Consider the following 17,949-nt stretch of genomic DNA (forward strand, 5'->3'; position numbering starts at 1 on the left):
GTATTTCAGTGCCACGTATTTCAGTGCCACGTATTTCAGTGCCACGTATTTCAGTGCCACGTATCACGTATTTCAGTGCCACGTGTTTCAGTGCCACGTATTTAAGTGCCACGTATCACATATTTCAGTGCCACGTATTTAAGTGCCACGTATTTCAGTGCCACGTATTTCAGTGCCACGTATTTCAGTGCCACGTATTTCAGTGCCACGTATTTCAGTGCCACGTATCACGTATTTCAGTGCCACGTGTTTCAGTGCCACGTATTTCAGTGCCACGTATTTCAGTGCCACGTATTTCAGTGCCACGTATTTCAGTGCCACGTATTTCAGTGCCACGTATTTCAGTCACGTTTAGGGTTAGGGGTAGGGTTAGGGTTAGGGTTAGGGCTAGGGTTGGAGGTAAAGTTAGGGTTGGGGCTAAAGTTAGGGTTGGGGCTAAAGTTAGGGTTAGGGTTTGGATTACATTTACGTTTGGATTAGGGTTGGGATTAGAATTATGGGTGTGTCAGGGCTAGGGGTGTGGTTAGGGTTACCGTTGGGATTAGGGTTAGGGGTGTATTTGGGTTAGGGTTTCAGGTAGAATTGGGGAGTTTCCACTGTCCAGGCACATCAGGGGCTCTCCAAGCGCAACATGGCGTCCAATCTCAATTCCAGCCAATTCTGCGTTGAAAAAGTAAAACAGTGCTCCTTCCCTTCCGAGCTCTCCCGTGCGCCCAAAAAGGGGTTTACCCCAACATATGTGTTATCAGCGTACTCGGGACAAATTGAACAACAACTTCTGGGGTCCAAGTTCTCTTGTTATCCTTAGGAAAATAAAAATTTGGGGGGCTAAAAATCATTTTTGTGGGAAAAAAAAGATGTTTTATTTTCACGGCTCTGCGTTATAAACTGTAGTGAAACACTTGGGGGTTCAAAGTTCTCACAACACATCTAGATAAGTTCCTTGGGAGGTCTAGTTTCCAATATGGGGTCACTTGTGGGGGGTTTGTACTGTTTGGGTACATCAGGGGCTCTGCAAATGCAACGTGACACCTGCAGACCAATCCATTTAAGGCTGCATTCCAAATGGCGCTCCTTCCCTTCCGAGCTCTGTCATGCACCCAAACAGTGGTTCCCCCCCACATATGGGGTATCAGCGTACTCAGGACAAATTGGACAACAACTTTTGGGGTCTAATTTATCCTGTTACCCTTGTGAAAATACAAAACTGGGGGCTAAAAAATCATTTTTGTGAAAAAAAAAAAGAATTTTTATTTTCACGGCTTTGCGCTATAAACTTTAGTGAAACACTTGGGGGTTCAAAGTTCTCAAAACACATTTAGATAAGTTCCTTGGGAGGTCTAGTTTCCAATATGGGGTCACTTGTGGGGGGTTTGTACTGTTTGGGTACATCAGGGGCTCTGCAAATGCAACGTGACGGCTGCTGACCAATCCATTTAAGTCTGCATTCCAAATGGCGCTCCTTCCCTTCCGAGCTCTGTCATGCGCCCAAACAGTGGTTCCCCCCCACATATGGGGTATCAGCGTACTCAGGACAAATTGGAAAACAAATTTTGGGGTCCAATTTATTCTGTTACCCTTGTAAAAATACAAAGCTGGGTGCTAAAAAATCATTTTTGAGAAAAAAAATAAAAATTATTTTCACGGCTCTGCATTATAATCTGTAGTGAAACACTTGGGGGTTCAAAGCTCTCAAAACACATCTAGATAAGTTCCTTAGGGGGTCTACTTTCCAAAATGGTGTCACTTGTAGGGAGTTTCAATGTTTAGGCACATCAGGGGCTCTCCAAACGCAACATGGCGTCCCATCTCAATTCCAGTCAATTTTGCATTGAAAAGTCAAATGGCGCTCCTTCCCTTCCAAGCTCTGCCATGCGCCCAAACAATGGTTTACACCCACATATGGGGTATCAGCGTACTCAGGACAAATTGCACAACATTTTTTGGGGTCCAATTTCTTCTCTTACCCTTGGGAAAATAAAAAATTGGGGGCGAAAAGATCATTTTTGTGAAAAAATATGATTTTTTATTTTTACGGCTCTGCATTATAAACTTCTGTGAAGCACTTGGTGGGTCAAAGTGCTCACCACACATCTAGATAAGTTCCTTAGGGGGTCTACTTTCCAAAATGGTGTCACTTGTAGGGAGTTTCAATGTTTAGGCACATCAGGGGCTCTCCAAACGCAACATGGCGTCCCATCTCAATTCCAGTCAATTTTGCATTGAAAAGTCAAATGGCGCTCCTTCCCTTCCAAGCTCTGCCATGCGCCCAAACAATGGTTTACACCCACATATGGGGTATCAGCGTACTCAGGACAAATTGCACAACATTTTTTGGGGTCCAATTTCTTCTCTTACCCTTGGGAAAATAAAAAATTGGGGGCGAAAAGATCATTTTTGTGAAAAAATATGATTTTTTATTTTTACGGCTCTGCATTATAAACTTCTGTGAAGCACTTGGTGGGTCAAAGTGCTCACCACACATCTAGATAAGTTCCTTAGGGGGTCTACTTTCCAAAATGGTGTCACTTGTAGGGAGTTTCAATGTTTAGGCACATCAGGGGCTCTCCAATCGCAACATGGCGTCCCATCTCAATTCCAGTCAATTTTGCATTGAAAAGTCAAATGGCGCTCCTTTCCTTCCGAGCTCTGCCATACGCCCAAACAGTGGTTTACCCCCGCATATGGGGTATCAGCGTACTCAGGACAAATTGTACAACAACTTTGGGGGTCCATTTTCTCCTGTTACCCTTGGTAAAATAAAACAAATTGTAGCTGAAATAAATTTTGTGTGAAAAAAAGTTAAATGTTCATTTTTATTTAAACATTCCAAAAATTCCTGTGAAACACCTGAAGGGTTAATAAACTTCTTGAATGTGGTTTTGAGCACCTTGAGGGGTGCAGTTTTTTAGAATGGTGTCACACTTGAGTATTTTCTATCATATAGACCCCTCAAAATGACTTCAAATGAGATGTGGTCCCTAAAAAAAAATGGTGTTGTAAAAATGAGAAATTGCTGGTCAACTTTTAACCCTTATAACTCCGTCACAAAAAAAAATTTTGGTTCCAAAATTGTACTGATGTAAAGTAGACATGTGGGAAATGTTACTTATTAAGTACTTTGCGTGACATATGTCTGTGATTTAAGGGCATAAAAATTCAAAGTTGGAAAATTGCAAAATTTTCAAAATTTTTGCCAAATTTCCATTTTTTTCACAAATAAACGCAAGTTATATCGAATAAATTTTACAACTACCATGAAGTACAATATGTCACGAGAAAACATTGTCAGAATCGCCAATATCCGTCAAAGCGTTCCAGAGTTATAGCCTCATAAAGGGACAGTGGTCAGAATTGTAAAAATTGGCCCGGTCATTAACGTGCAAACCACCCTTGGGGGTGAAGGGGTTAAACTGAAAACCTCATGTTCAGTATATAAATTTTTGCCTAGCGGCTTTAGATCAACGTATGATTTTGGGATGTGCGGTTCATGCTCTTTTTTTCTTTTTACACAAAGCATGTTCTTGTCTCTTTCTTGGACCCGCACTCCTCCCATTTGGCACAGGTGATTTTAATTAGCAGGAGACTGCAAAGTAAGGGGTCTAGCCCATCTTGGCTCTCACTGAAGAGCTGGAGGAAGGTGAGTTTAAATGCTCCTTTCATTTTGGTGCTGGTGCTGTGTGGCGGCCATTGTTGCTGTGGCTTTGTGCTGGTGGGGTGGGGCGGCGCGGTCTGGAGTCATGGGGGCTCAGTCTCGCAGCATGGGTGCTGTGGGACAACAGGCCGTCCGCCCTGCTGGTGCATGGCCGCTGCGGCGGTGGTCGCCGCACGGCTCCGCTCCGTTAGGGCGTTAGGACCCACTATGAGGTTTGCCGTGAAGTGGCAGTGGGCTTCATGCAGTCTGATCAGAATGTTAAACTGAAAACCTCATGTTCAGTATATAAATTTTTGCCTAGCGGCTTTAGATCAACATATGATTTTGGGATGTGCGGTTCATGCTCTTTTTTTTCTTTTTACACAAAGCATGTTCTTGTCTCTTTCTTGGACCAGCACTCCTCCCATTTGGCACAGGTGATTTTAATTAGCAGTAGACTGCAAAGTAAGGGGTCTAGCCCATCTTGGCTCTCACTGAAGAGCTGGAGGAAGGGGAGTTTAAATGCTCCTTTCATTTTGGTGCTGGTGCTGTGTGGCGGCCATTGTTGCTGTGGCTTTGTGCTGGTGGGGCGGCGCGGTCTGGAGTCATGGGGGCTCAGTCTCGCAGCATGGGTGCTGTGGGACAACAGGCCGTCCTCCCTGCTGGTGCATGGCCGCTGCGGCGGTGGTCGCCACACGGCTCCGCTCCGTTAGGGCGTTAGGACCCACTACGAGGTTTGCCGTGAAGTGGCAGTGGGCTTCATACAGTCTGATCAGAATGTTAAACTGAAAACCTCATGTTCAGTATATAAATTTTTGCCTAGCGGCTTTAGATCAACGTATGATTTTGGGATGTGCGGTTCATGCTCTTTTTTTCCTTTTTACACAAAGCATGTTCTTGTCTCTTTCTTGGACCAGCACTCCTCCCATTTGGCACAGGTGATTTTAATTAGCAGGAGACTGCAAAGTAAGGGGTCTAGCCCATCTTGGCTCTCACTGAAGAGCTGGAGGAAGGTGAGTTTAAATGCTCCTTTCATTTTGGTGCTAGTGCTGTGTGGCGGCCATTGTTGCTGTGGCTTTGTGCTGGTGGGGCGGCGCGGTCTGGAGTCATGGGGGCTCAGTCTCGCAGCATGGGTGCTGTGGGACAACAGGCCATCTGCCCTGCTGGTGCATGGCCGCTGCGGCGGTGGTCGCCGCATGGCTCCGCTCCGTTAGGGCGTTAGGACCCACTACGAGGTTTGCCGTGAAGTGGCAGTGGGCTTCATACAGTCTGATCAGAATGTTAAACTGAAAACCTCAAGAAAGGCTGTACTGGGCCCCCCGGGACATCAAGGGAGGCCGCCATGACGGGGTCCCATGGGAACATCAGGTCCACAAGGGGTTAATGGGCACCGTGGGGTTAAATGGGTTGTGAGGAGTTTTTTGAATAGAGGAGGGGGAAGGACTCAAAAGGGGGGCGGAGAAGAGGAGGTGGGGGCTGAGAGCTTGCAGCGGCGGTTAACAGAAAAACCGCCAAAGAGGACACGTCATCCAGACTGCTGGAGCCTTCACTTACCGGCCGGTCTGCCAGCGTACAAAGCTCCGGTTTTTACGACGTCATGGAGGTGGAAGCGCTCCTGCAGAGCCTCCGCGACGCAGCCAGCATGCAGGGGACTGCGTGGCTGCAACAAAATGTGAGCAGCCTTCTCCAGGGGGTGGCGAGTGGATCTCCCCAGGTCCCCAGCGGTGGGCGCTGGCTGCGGCGGTCACGGCCGCCGGCATGCCTAAGCCCTGATGTCCCCCCCCGGGCCCGACGCCGAATTAGGAGCCCCTCCGGGGACCCTCCAGCTAGCAGCGCGCACCGTGGGAGTGCTGGGTCCCGAGGGCGAGCTGGGAGGAATCCAGCCACACGGCGGGGCCTGCAGCAGGGGGAGGCGTCGGCCTCCTCCTCAACATCAGGAGCACGCAGGGTGACAGGAGCAGGAACGGCCGGGGTCACTGGGTCAGGTGAGCCGGCTCAGCGTGTGACGGGTAGGAGAGACCCTGTACGAGGGTGCCTCAGCGGGGGGTCCAACGCGGGCGGCTATCAGCTGGCCCCAGCAGAGCCGCGTCACAAGCTACATCGCAGGACAGCAGGGGGACGAGTATGGCGCATGTACCTGGGCCATTGTTGGACGCTGCGAGGGCCCCATCCCCCGTTTCCACAAGCGGGGACCATCACCGGCGTCAGTCCCTGGATACTACAGGATCCCAGTCCCCAGCACGGTCTTCCGTTGATCCACCTAGAGCGCCTGGGAGACCGTCTCAGAGCACATCCCGCATGGTCCAGGGCTCTTCGGATCATGAAAGGAGGACGGAGGAGGAGAGGCAGCATCGGGATTCCGGATCCTCGGCTGCCGGGTCCACAGCCCCCGGGCACCTAGGTGAGAACACCTCCTTTTTATCTTACCCCGCTCTGTTAACCTCCCTTGGGAGTGGTAGTCAGGATGCAGTTTCAGGGGGGGTTAGTGGGGGATTGAATATGCTTATGCACGGTCTGAGAGATTTAGCCCTTCTGTGGGGGTCTGGGGGGGTCAAGCAGTTTCCCTCCCATCTTCTGCTTGGCTGGGATGTATGGGTAGGAGTTCTGGCGGTTTTGGTGAGGTATCGAACGTACAGGCTAGGGATTTACCATCAGATAGTTTAAGGAATGAAAGCGGTGGGGCCGGGGTGGCCGTTTCATCCGCTGCAGCGTCAGTGACTAGCCAGGCTGGAGACACTGAAAAGGAGAAGGAGGATACTGTGAGGTTAGACGATACAGCAAGAGGTGAGGTATATGTGTGTTTTGAAGGGCCTTTGGGAGCTCATCTTAAAAGTGAGCTTAGGGAAAAAATATGGAAAGGGGAGTATGTGGAGAATTTTTCTTTGTTGCCATTGGAACGTTTTAACTTAGATAGAGTTAGGAGGGATGAGTCTAAGAAAGAGGACGAGGAAAGGAGAAGATATAGATTGATTCCGAGAACTTTCACAAATTGGCTGCAGGCATTTGCCATTTTGGCTAGCGTCATAGGCGAAAAGGCTCCTGAAAATTGTTCGGGACTATTTTGTTATATGGACGCCATAGGCGAGGCTTACCGTGTTTATGGAGGGCAGGGGTGGTTGAGATATGACGAACAGTTTCGTCAGAGGAAAGCAGTTAGGCCTAACATTCGGTGGGACCATAAGGATATCGCTCTGTGGATGCGGGTAATGGTCCCATCCAGAGCTGTACCTAGCACTCAGTCCTTTCCCGGGAGCTCCGGGGGATATAGTCAGTCAGGGCACTCAACGGCTATGCAAAAAGGTTTGTGTTTCGCATTCAATGAAGGGGTCTGCAGATTTGGCGCAAAGTGCAAGTTTAAACACGAGTGTACAGTTTGCGGAGGAGCACACGGATCAGCTAAGTGTTTCAGGGGAAACAGACAGAGAGGAGTTGAGGGATCTGAAAAAAGGGGTGACGCCAATTCGGCTGGTAGAGATGGTACACTATCTAAGTAGGTACCCAGATAGGACAGCTGCGAGATTGTTGGAAGAAGGTTTTAGGGATGGTTTTCGTATCCCGTCAGTTAACTCGGCAGCAAATTTGTCTAAAAAGAATTTAAAGTCTGCGTGGCAATTTCCAGAGGTGTGTCGGAGAAGTTAGAAAAGGAGGTCAGTCTGGGTAGGATGGCAGGCCCGTTTGCTTGTCCCCCTATGCATGACTTAAGAGTTTCACCTCTAGGTATAGTCCCTAAGAAGGAACCCAATAAATTTAGGATGATACATCACCTGTCATTTCCCAAGGGATCGTCCGTAAATGATGGTATAGATCCGGAGTTGTGCTCAGTTGTTTATACGTCTTTTGATGCAGCTATGCATTGGGTACGGGTATGCGGTCAAGGCGCCAAGTTGGCAAAGACAGATATTGAGGCAGCTTTCCGTCTTTTACCCGTTCATCCTGACAGTATGCGTTTGCTAGGGTGTTATTGGAATGGAGGTTATTTTGTTGACCGTTGTCTTCCGATGGGTTGTTCCCTATCTTGTGCATATTTTGAGACCTTCAGCACTTTTTTGGAATGGGTGATAAAAGACGTGTCAGGTTTGAATTTATGCATACATTATCTTGATGATTTCTTATTCATAGGAGCGGCTCAGACGGCAGATTGTTCAATACTATTGCATTCAATGGAGAAAGTTTCTAAGAGCTTTGGGGTCCAATTAGCGGCGGATAAGACGGTGGGCCCTGTGACGGTTTAAAGTTTTTTAGGTATTGAAATAGACACAATGGAAATGGTTTGTAGATTGCCAGAAGACAAAGTTGGTGCGTTGCGAGATGCAGTGTCCAAGGCACTCATGGCTAAGAAATTGAGATTACGTGAGGTGCAGTCGTTGTTAGGCAAGTTAAATTTTGCCTGCCGGATCATGCCAAGGGGCCGGGCATTTTGCAGGAGGCTATCATTGGCAACGGCAGGTGTGAAATCTCCCGTTCATTTCATTAGACTGAAAAAAGAGTTGCGGGATGATTTGGCAGTGTGGGCACGATTTTTGGAGGATTACAATGGCAAGTCCATCTGGATCGAGCCGGCGATAGATGCTGATGCTTTGGGTCTTTGTATCGCAGTTACAGAAGGACGCATTTTCGGATTGTTTTTTCAAGGAGCTTGGTTGATGGCGAAATAGCCTGAATTCTGGAAGGAGCAAGGTTGGACAGCAAATCGGGTGTTGACATACCTGTTTCCCATTTTGGTGGCTTTGTCGTTATGGGGCGAGGATATCAGGAATAAGAAGATACGCTTCCCATGCAGGGCGGAAAGTGAGGCGAGGGTGTTGAATTCGTTGTCAGCGGATTCTCCATTAGTTGTAAAAATCTTGCAACGTTTGGTTTTCTTGGGGTTATCAGTTAACTTGTGGATTGTGGCCGAAGTCAGGTCACCGGTGAGTAACTTAGTTGTTGATGCTCTTTCTCATCTCCAGGAGGACCGTTTTCGAGAGCTGGTGCCTCAAGCGGAATCAACAGGCATGGAATGTCCGGCGGAGTTGTGGAATCTTCCTGGCAGGCTTTGGAAGGTTTATGGGCAAACTCCTTATCTGATAGGTCATGGAAGCAATACGATCATGCTTGGGGTGTTTGGGAGGATTGGAAAGGATATTTAGGGGAGCGTTTGCAGGATGAACCCAGATGGCTTTTGTTGATTGGACACCTAAAAGAAAAGGGTTGGTCCGTTTCAAAATTGAACAAGATGCTGGCAGGACTAGCTTTTGGTTTTAAGGCTCGGGGTGTCAGGGATGTCACAAAATCGTTTTTGGTTTGTCAGGCGTTAAAAGGGTGGAGAAAGGGCTGGAAAGTTGAGGATCTAAGACGCCCAGTTTCATATGAGGTGTTATTGGTTTTGGGTACACAGTTGTCTATGATATGTGTTTCACAATGGGAGATCGACCTTTTCAGGGTAGCATTTGCTTTAGCCTTTTTTGGTGCGTTTCGCCTCGGGGAGTTGGTCAGCCCCTCCAAACAAAAGGGAGGGGGACTTCAGAGGGAAGATATCAACGTGTTTAGTGACAGGGTTGAGATATTGTTACGGTCTTCTAAGACTGATGTTTGCGGTAAAGGCAGTAAAATAGCCTTGTTTGCAGTTCCGGGTTCTATCATGTGTCCAGTGTTGTGCGCAAATAACTTCATTAGACGAGATGGTGTGTTATCCAACCCCTTTTTGATTCATGAAGATGGTACCTTTTTATCGCGTTTCCAGTTTATTGCTGTGTTCAAGCGTTGTCTGGCAGCTGGGGGTGTGCCGCCTACGGATTACAGCGGGCACTCATTTAGGATTGGGGCTGCGACGGAGGCGGCAAAAAGAGGTTTGGGTGAAGATGTGGTTAAGAGTAGGGTTGAGCGAAACGGGTCGGCCATTTTCAGAAGTCGCCGACTTTTGGCAAAGTCGGGTTTCATGAAACCCGACCCGACCCCTGTGTGGGGTCGGCCATGAGGTCGGCGATCTTCTGAATCTGGTATCGGAATTCCGATACCGAGTTCTGATATGTTTGCGATATCGGAAATCGGTATCGGAATCCACATTTAAGTGTAAAATAAAGAATTAAAATAAAAAATATTGATATACTCACCTCTCCGGAGGCCCCTGGACATCGCCGCTGGTAACCGGCAGCCTTCTTTGCTTAAAATGAGCACGTTTACGGCCTTCCATGACGTCACGGCTTCTGATTGGTCGCGTGCCGCTCATGTGACCGCCACGCGACCAATCACAAGCCGTGACGTAATTCTCAGGTCCTAAATTCCTCATTCTAGGAATTTAGGACCTGAGAATTACGTCACGGCTTGTGATTGGTCGCGTGGCGGTCACATGGGTGGCCGCGACCAATCACAAGTCGTGACGTCATCTAAGGCCCTTCACGCGCTCATTCTTAAGAAGGAAGGCTGCCGGAAAGAAGCAGGGCGCGTCCGAGGGTGAGTATATACCTAATAGGAATATACTCACCCTCGGCTTCTTTCCGGCAGCCTTCCTTCCTAAGAATGAGCGCGTTCAGGGCCTTAGATGACGTCACGGCTTGTGATTGGTCGCGGCCGCCCATGTGACCGCCACGCGACCAATCACAAGCCGTGACGTAATTCTCAGGTCCTAAATTCCTAGAATGAGGAATTTAGGACCTGAGAATTACGTCATGGCTTGTGATTGGTCGCGTGGCGGTCACATGAGCGGCACGCGACCAATCAGAAGCCGTGATGTCATGGAAGGCCCTGAACGCGCTCATTGTAAGCAAAGAAGGCTGACGGTTACCAGCGGTGATGTCCAGGGGCCTCTGGACGGGTGAGTATATCAATATTTTTTATTTTAATTCTTTATTTTACACATTAATATGGATCCCAAGGCCTGAAGGAGAGTTTCCTCTCCTTCAGACCCTGGGAACCATAGTATCCCATTGCACCGCATTGGGTTTCGTGTTTCGGCCGACCCCGACCCCGACTTTTTTATAGGATCGGCCGATTTCGCTCGACCCGACTTTTGAGAAAGTCGGGTTTCGTGAAACCCGACCCGATCCTATAAAAATAAAAGTCGCTCAACCCTAGTTAAGAGAATCGGACGATGGGAATCAATCAGATTCAGATCTTATATTCGCCCAAACTTGGTGTAGTAGCAGTTGTATGCCTTGTACGAATTTCTTCTTACTTACGTTTTCGTTATTTATTTCAGGCGGCACACCCCCGTTTGGTCTGGATTTTAGGCCATTCTTTCGTGTTCTGGGCAGCACTTAGGGCGGAGGTTCGGCCCGACCGGCGTCAACTGGGCTTTCAGAGAGATTCTGCGACGTTGCGTTGGATCGGGAAGCGCGGTATGGTTTGGAGTCAATTCCTGCTGGAATTTCACCGATTTGTACGCCTGGATCGGGCTCCGGATCTCGTGGTGAGTCACTTGGGCGGGAACGATTTAGGGAAAAGGCCTTGCCGTGAGCTGATAAAAGACGTAAAATTTGACATGTTACGGTTGTGGGCATCGTTTCCAAGAGTGATGGTTATATGGTCTGACATTGTTCCTCGGAAGGTGTGGCGTGGGGCAAGGTCGGTGGAAGGAATAAACAAGGCGAGAATAAAAGTGAACAGGGCAATTTCACGCTTCATGGCACGAAATGGGGCAGTGGTTGTACGACACGTTAACTTAGAGCCGGGAAAAGGGGAATATTGGAGATCAGATGGGGTTCATCTAAATGCTGTAGGGACAGACATGTGGTGCTTGGCCATTCAGGAGGGCATAGAAACCGGCCTCAGAGTGTGGAGGGACATAAATGTTTGAGGTGGCAGAACATTTATGCTGGTGGCGGGGGAGGGAGGTCCTCGAAGTCGGTGAAAGGGCGATGGTGGTTTGGAAGGGGGGGGATCTATATTGGTCCTGGACTCCCCCGGAGTAGTTTAGGAGTGGATGTGGCCGATCATTCGGTGGAACGGATATTTATGGGACTTGGTATTGGTTGGTTTTTGGCCGGGCAGGTCATTAGCTGCCTCCGAGCTGGTGCTTCGCGGCTGGGGGTAAGACTAAGCCTGGAGGCCAAAAAGGAATAGTTAATCGGAACATTGGAAATACTTAATTTGTGGCTTCAAGGACCGCCCCTTCCTAGTTTGGGTTATTGTTTAATTTTTGTATTTGTATGTTAATAAAAAGGCTGCTGTGGCCATTTAATCCAAAATCAGGTGTAATGTCATTCTTGGGGGGGGGGAAGGGGGTTTATAAAATGATGTTAATATGGTGTGGGGGTGGTATGGCTAAGTGAACTTGGTAGGAAGGGTAAATTATCAGAGGCCTGTGAGTCAAGCGTACCCCACACGTCATGTTCAGTATATAAATTTTTGCCTAGCGGCTTTAGATCAACGTATGATTTTGGGATGTGCGGTTCATGCTCTGTTTTTTCTTTTTACACAAAGCATGTTCTTGTCTCTTTCTTGGACCAGCACTCCTCCCATTTGGCACAGGTGATTTTAATTAGCAGGAGACTGCAAAGTAAGGGGTCTAGCCCATCTTGGCTCTCACTGAAGAGCTGGAGGAAGGTGAGTTTAAATGCTCCGTTCATTTTGGTGCTGGTGCTGTGTGGCGGCCATTGTTGCTGTGGCTTTGTGCTGGTGGGGCGGCGCGGTCTGGAGTCATGGGGGCTCAGTCTCGCAGCATGGGTGCTGTGGGACAACAGGCCGTCCGCCCTGCTGGTGCATGGCCGCTGCGGCGGTGGTCGCCGCAGGGCTCCGCTCCGTTAGGGCGTTAGGACCCACTACGAGGTTTGCCGTGAAGTGGCAGTGGGCTTCATACAGTCTGATCAGAATGTTAAACTGAAAACCTCATGTTCAGTATATAAATTTTTGCCTAGCGGCTTTAGATCAACGTATGATTTTGGGATGTGCGGTTCATGCTCTTTTTTTTCTTTTTACACAAAGCATGTTCTTGTCTCTTTCTTGGACCAGCACTCCTCCCATTTAGCACAGGTGATTTTAATTAGCAGGAGACTGCAAAGTAAGGGGTCTAGCCCATCTTGGCTCTCACTGAAGAGCTGGAGGAAGGTGAGTTTAAATGCTCCTTTCATTTTGGTGCTGGTGCTGTGTGGCGGCCATTGTTGCTGTGGCTTTGTGCTGGTGGGGCGGCGCGGTCTGGAATCATGGGGGCTCAGTCTCGCAGCATGGGTGCTGTGGGACAACAGGCCGTCCGCCCTGCTGGTGCATGGCCGCTGCGGCGGTGGTCGGCGCACGGCTCCGCTCCGTTAGGGCGTTAGGACCCACTACGAGGTTTGCCATGAAGTGGCAGTGGGCTTCATACAGTCTGATCAGAAGGTTAAACTGAAAACCTCATGTTCAGTATATAAATTTTTGCCTAGCGGCTTTAGATCAACGTATGATTTTTGGATGTGCGGTTCATGCTCTTTTTTTTCTTTTTACACAATTGCTATATTTATACTGCAGTCTCATACTTCTGAGGTGTGCAAATTTGCCTGGCATTGTAATGCAGCACTTTTTTTGAGCTATGAAATTTTATACAGCATTTAGCCTCAAACCCCCCAAAAATGGTTTGTTAAATAAATCGCATTGCTATATTTATACTGCAGTCTCATACATCTATCTCAATTGGGCAAATTTTGCTGGCATTGCAATACTGCAATTTTTTTGAGCAGTGAAATTTTATACAGCATTTATCGTGTTACAGTTGGGCCTCAAAACCCCCCAAAAATAAATTGTTTGTTAAAAAAAATTTGCATTGCTATATTTATACTTCAGTCTCATATGTCCATCTAAAGTGTGCAAATTTGCCTTGCATTGTAGTACAGCCAGGGAACACGTTTGGAGGAGGAGGAGCTGTGTTCACAGCAGGATGGCACTCAAATCAACTCACGGCATCGTTGGAGCATCACTGTGGGGAAACAGAGGAAACAGGTTATACACCTCTGACAGCAGACAGCTGGCTGTTGCCCCTGGGCAGCCTGGCACACATAAGCGCATACATGCTGCTGTGCCTGTGCAATGACTGCTGAGTTGCCCAGATTGTTACCAGTGCTGATTACTGGGTGGCCACCCTGTTAGATCCCCGCTACAAGGACAACGGGTCATCCTTCTGAAGCGTGAATAGATGCTGGTAGACGCACTTCTGATGGCGTTCCCACCAGGAAGCAAAAAGCAGAGGAGGTGGAAGTCACCAATGCAGCTTGGGCACCTGGATCACCTCAGAAGGGAGGGTTAGCCTTGCCGAAATGTGGAAAACCTTCCTCAGCATGCCACAACATCCAAAACCACCATCTGATACTGTCCGTATTAGCAGTACTATTATTTTTTTTTTATTATTATATGTTATTTTAAGTCATTTCCCTATCCACATTTGTTTTCAGGGAAATTGTCCTGCTCTTACTGTTAGGGCTAGCGGAACGCACCAAATAATAAGAAAGATAGAGTAAGGTGCGTTCGCAGCCCGGGGTCCACCGTGCAGAGATGGAACCTGCTGCCAAGTAATGACGGACTATATGGCGGTACTATGTGGATACACACACGGGTTAACTTCACCCTGTGTGAAGGAAGCGAACCCTGTTACTTCACAGGGCCGTGGTACTGCACAAAGAGTGCAAGCAAGGAGTCTCAGAACTCAATACTAAGACACAGGATTTGAGTTCATATAGACCTCTTGCGCTCGACACCGCAACTGGGGTGTCAGAGTGAAAGAAATAATAATAAAGATGCACGAGAGTGCGTGTGGTGCCGCACTGGTGGACGCCAGTAACCACCCAGGCTTGGGTCAGGAATGCGCTGTGAAAGCGCACGGCGCCGCACTGGCGGTCACAGCAATTAGACGCTGTTTTGTGTGTTACGTGCTGATGGCTAAGTCGGGCGCTAGATAGCAATCATCCACCTTACGCGAGCAGTCATACACAAGGGAGGGGATAATTAATGAACGACTTTCACACATCAACACACACACGTTTACAAGTTTACACTAGCGCATGGCCGTGCGGTCATGCGAACATTTTATAGCTGCAGCATGTACAGGACCTTCCCAGAAGGACCAATGGGAGGCTGCCACAGAAGTTGAGCACCTTCAGGACCTTCCTGGAGGACCAATGGGATCTGCTGCAGTATCTGAGCATGTGACCCTTGATTTCCAACGAGAGATCTTGCCCTGGGCATGCTCAGAAGGGGAAAAGCAGGACTTAGTCCCAAAAGCGTCTGCTCGCTGCTGCCCAGCACTGGCTTCAATGGCAGAAGCTGGAAAAGCAGCAGTAACCCTATGCACAGAGTGAGACTGAGCAAGAATCTGGGACCGACGTCTCCGCTGAGCAGACTCCACTGCGGCTGGAGAAGAATGGGAGACCGCAGCAGACATGGTTCGAGATTCCCCCTGTGCAGCGGCGGGAACTCGACTCCTAACATTACCCCCTCTCCAAGGGCCCCCCTACCTGGGCCTCGCTACACTCAAAGGCTGCAATGAGCAGAGGAGCCTGAATGTGCTCTACAGGGAAACGTGGAAGGTGTCGGTGATACCAAGGCGCGGAGGAATAGCCAAACGGTAGACTACAGAGTTAACCTGTTCCAGAACCTTGAAAGGACCAATGTAGCGAGGCACAAACTTAGTGGACTCAACTCGCAGCCTGATGTTACGGGCGGAAAGCCACACTAAGTCGCCAGGAGCGAAGGTCAGAGCGGGGCGCCGGTGAGCATCGGCAGAAACCCTCATTCTCTCCTTGGAAGCCCGAATGGCATCCTGTGTGCGGTCCCAAATGTCACGTGCATCCACTGCCCAGTCTGCCACCCTGAAATCAGTGGATGACACGGGCATGGGCACAGGGACACGCGGATGCTGACCGTAATTAAGAAGAAAAGGAGTCTGCCCAGTGGAATCGGCTATGGCGTTGTTCAGAGCAAATTCTGCCCAAGGTAGCAAAGATGCCCAGTCATCCTGCCTAGCAGAGACAAAATGTCGCAAATATGTCACCAGAGTCTGATTGGCCCTGTCTATCAACCCATTTGTCTCGGGATGATATGCAGAGGAGAGATTTAGTTCTATGCTGAGTAAACGACAGAGCTCTCTCCAAAACTGAGACGCGAACTGGGGACCCCGGTCACTGACAATTTTATCAGGCATGCCATGTAAACGGAAAATATGTTTAATGAACAACGCCACCAAGGCCCGAGCAGAAGGTAACTGTGGAAGCGGCACCAAGTGCACCATCTTAGAGAAATGATCAGTGACAACCCAGATAACGGTGCAGTTACGAGACTTGGGTAAACCCACCACGAAGTCCATCCCGACCATCTCCCAGGGCCTGTCTGCCACCGGCAGGGGGTAAAGTTGCCCAGCAGGCTGTTGCCGAGGAGACCAATTCTTGGCGCAGGAGACACACGCCCGAATATAGTTCCTGACGTCATGGGCCATATGCGGCCACCAGTACGTCTTCGCCAAAAGCTCAGATGTCCTCTTGGTCCCAACATGTCCACCCACCCTGGACGAGTGAGCCCAAAAGAGAACCTACGGTCGCAAATTAGATGGAACGAAAGTCTTGCCTGGGGGCACAGACTCTAGCGAAACCGGAGCCACAGTTCTCAGGCTCTCAGAAGGGACAATAAGCCGAGGCTCCTCCTCCTCCTCCTCAGATGACACTACAGAGCGAGAGAGAGCGTTGGCACGAATGTTCTTCTCCTCGGAGAGAAAATGGAGAGTAAAATGGAACCGGGAGAAGAACAGGGACCATCTAGCCTGGCGAGAATTCAGCCGCTGGGCCATCTGTAAGTACACCAAGTTCTTGTGGTTTGTGAACACTTGGAAGGGAAAGCGAGCTCCCTCCAAGAGGTGTCTCCACTCTGAGAAAGCCAACTTCATGGCTAGCAACTCCCTATCCCCGATGGAATAATTCCTCTCTGCTACATAGTTATTGAGGTTGAAGGAAGACTTTAAGTCCATCTAGTTCAACCCATAGCCTAACCTAACATGCCCTAACATGTTGATCCAGAGGAAGGCAAAAAAACCCCATGTGGCAAGGAGTAACTCCACCATGGGGAAAAAAATTCCTTCCCGACTCCACATACGGCAATCAGACTAGTTCCCTGGATCAACGCCTTATCAAGGAATCTAGTGTATATACCCTGTAATATTATACTTTTCCAGAAAGGTATCCAGTCCCCTCTTAAATTTAATTAATGAATCACTCATTACAACATCATACGGCAGAGAGTTCCATAGTCTCACTGCTCTTACAGTAAAGAATCCGCGTCTGTTATTATGCTTAAACCTTCTTTCCTCCAGACGTAGAGGATGCCCCCTTGTCCCTGTCTCAGGTCTATGATTAAAAAGATCATCAGAAAGGTCTTTGTACTGTCCCCTCATATATTTATACATTAAAATAAGATCACCCCTTAGTCTTCGTTTTTCCAAACTAAATAGCCCCAAGTGTAATAACCTATCTTGGTATTGCAGACCCCCCAGTCCTCTAATAACCTTGGTCGCTCTTCTCTGCACCCGCTCTAGTTCAGCTATGTCTTTCTTATACACCGGAGACCAGAACTGTGCACAGTATTCTAAGTGTGGTCGAACTAGTGACTTGAATAGAGGTAAAATTATGTTCTCCTCATGAGCATCTATGCCTCTTTTAATACATCCCATTATTTTATTTGCCTTTGTAGCAGCTGCCTGACACTGGCCACTGAATATGAGTCTGTCATCCACCCATACACCCAGGTCTTTTTCATTGATGGTTTTGCCCAGAGTTTTAGAATTAAACTGCTGGTGAAAAGGTCTTAGTGAAGACGAAGCAAGGATGCTTCCGACCTTGAGCATCCTTTTGAAAGAGGACTGCTCCAGCACCAATGGATGAGGCATCCACCTCCATAATAAATGGCTTATCTACATCAGGGCAATGTAGGATGGGAGCGCTAGCGAAGTGTGACTTAATCAAGAGAAAGGCCTTGGAGACCTCCTCTGACCACAACTTGGGATTTGCTCCCTTCTTGGTGAGGGCAACCAAGGGAGCTACCAAAGTTGAGAAGTGGGGAATGAACTGGCGATAGTAATTAATGAACCCCATAAAGCGCTGCACCGCTTTGAGAGAATGGGGTTCCTGCCAGTCCATCACAGCCTGAAGCTTGGCAGGATCCATAGCCAATCCCTGGGCAGAGATGATATAGCCAAGGAAAGGCAAGGACTCCTGCTCAAATACACACTTCTCCAACTTGGCATAGAGGGAGTTAGCCCGTAGGAGGTCAAAGACCTTGCAAACATCTCTCTGGTGGGAGTCTATATATGGAGAGTAGATGAGAATATCATCCAGATAAACTACGACCGAGGTGGAAAGCATATCCCGGAAGATGTCGTTTACAAAGTC

This window comes from Ranitomeya variabilis, chromosome 3 (genome assembly GCF_051348905.1).
Source record: "Ranitomeya variabilis isolate aRanVar5 chromosome 3, aRanVar5.hap1, whole genome shotgun sequence".
NCBI classification, from domain to species: domain Eukaryota; kingdom Metazoa; phylum Chordata; class Amphibia; order Anura; family Dendrobatidae; genus Ranitomeya; species Ranitomeya variabilis.